This window comes from Pleurodeles waltl, chromosome 12 (genome assembly GCF_031143425.1).
Source record: "Pleurodeles waltl isolate 20211129_DDA chromosome 12, aPleWal1.hap1.20221129, whole genome shotgun sequence".
Taxonomy (NCBI): Eukaryota; Metazoa; Chordata; class Amphibia; order Caudata; family Salamandridae; genus Pleurodeles; species Pleurodeles waltl.
In genome coordinates this window covers 123,547,831-123,550,086 of record NC_090451.1, presented here as the reverse complement: position 1 = coordinate 123,550,086, position 2,256 = coordinate 123,547,831, and positions in this window count along the sequence as shown.

Sequence of the window (2,256 nt, the reverse complement as noted above, 5' to 3'; positions counted from 1 at the left end):
TGCTCCCCTCATCCTCCGGTCCCCTCGGCGTCTGTGGACTCTGCCTCCTGGGTCCCATGGGCTGCAGCTCCCTCACTCGCTGGTGCCCCTGCTTCTTCCCCAGATGATGCTAATGCACACATGGACAGGATGCCAAAAGAAGAGAGGAGAGAGAGAGAAAGTGAGGCCAGGGTCAATCTCAGCACCAACAGCACAGATGGAAGACACATCACTGTCACACACTGAGACTGCAAAAGGGCAGTATGGACCACACTGGCATACCTTTGGATAGGTACCACAGCTGGTAGGAGCCAAACACTGCCAGCTACACACCAACTGGGACGAGCTAAGCCCTGTCTGAAATGGGAAGCCACCTACCTATCTATCTAATACATGCTTTACACCCTATTATCCTGAACTGGACCGTGCAGTTATAACTGAACCGGCATACTGGGGAATACACTGACTAGTACCCTGCGCCCAAATCCCATGCCAGGCAGCACAGATGATTTACATAGACACTGTACTCACCCCCTTGTGGCTGCTGTGATGCCCTCAAGTCCCCATCCAGCTCTGGGTAGGCCACGGCCAGTATGCAGGCCATCGGGGGTCAGGTTCCTATGGGCACCCCTCCCTCATTAGGTGACCATTCCCAGCTGGGCCTCCGCAGTCTACAGGGCCCAGCGTCTCAGGTCCTCTCACCATTTCCTGCAGTGGGTGCTCTGCCTGCAATAGACCCCTAGGGTCTGCACGTCCTTGGCAACAGCACGCCACAATCCCTTCTTCTGATGGGCGCTGACCTGCAGAGGAAACACAGAAGGTGGTACACCATGAACTTGACAATCCAGCCTGTCACACATATGGCCCACAAAAAGCACTTCCCCTCATCAGGCACACACATGACCCACACACCTGCATTGACACTGCCACCAGCCATGCCCCTACACCTGACACACTGCCAGCACACACACACATCTCCATGCAGTCATGTTGCATGCAATGTACCCATGGTGTACTCACCTGTTGGTCTGGAGGCCCATACAGCTGGCCATACTGGGGTAGGACCCTGTTCACTAGGCACTCCAACTCCTCTGACTTGAAGGCTGGGGCCTTTTCTCCTGTAGCATGAGCTATGGTAGGTTCCAGACACAGTTCACAGCAGCACACACAGTGGAGGTGTCATTCTGTGGAAAGTCAGGAATCAAGTGAAGTGTTATAAAGGAAATGGCGGTCACGTCCGCGGCAGTGAACACCATCACCGCCGATGTTGATCATCATTGGTTCCCATACTCCATAGAGGGCCATGTTAGCCAATGAGGAATTGCACGGTGGTGCGGACCGCCTTCTGCCATGACGCCAACGCCAGCGGTGTGAGGTCCCTGAATATAGGACAGGCGGTTGCCATTTTCTAATGCTGGTACACATGTACAGATTAATAAGTGCGTCATTGTAGTCGAATGTATTCACCTACACAGTTCCAGTGTCCAACATACAAACATGCTCTGTGCATGCTGCTGTAGTGTGTTCATGGTTCCTGTTGACACTCTTTTTTTACATTTGGGTCCCTTAGGTACCAACAATTGCAGAGGAATAGGAGGAGGCAAGCACCTGTGGACTTGGCTACACTGGAGGACTGGCACATCATACTCACCTATCGTCTGGACATGGCCACAATCAAGGAGCTGTGTGCACAATTGGAGCCTGGTCTGCTGGCTGCTATTCTTAGCACCACAGCAATCCCTCCTCTTGTGCAGGTACTCTCAGTACTCCATTTCCTGGCAACAGGCTCTTTCCAGGTGACAGTGGGCTTGGCTGCAGGGATGTCATGGTCACTGTTCTCTATTGTGCTTGCAAGGGTTTTGTCTGCCTTGCTCAAACACATCTGCAGCTATGTTGCATTACCCACTGTGAAGACTGTATTCTATGTAATGGGACATATACCTCATGTTATTGGGGCCATCAACGGGACACATATTGCCTAGTCCCCCCAAGGGCCAATGAAAACGTGTACAGGAATCGGAAAGTTGCCACTCACTCAATATCCAGATGGTGTGCCTGGCTGACCAGTACATCTCCCATGTCACTGCCAAGTATCCAGGGTTGGTGTATGATGCCTTTGTCCTGAGGAATAGCAGTGTCCCACAGCTGATGGCACAACTACAGAGGCGAGGCACAGAGTGTTGTGTGCTGCATGTTGCACAATTTGGCACTCAGACAGCATGTACCCTATCTGTAGGAGGAGGGGAGGTGACAATGCATCTGTGGCAGCAGTGGACA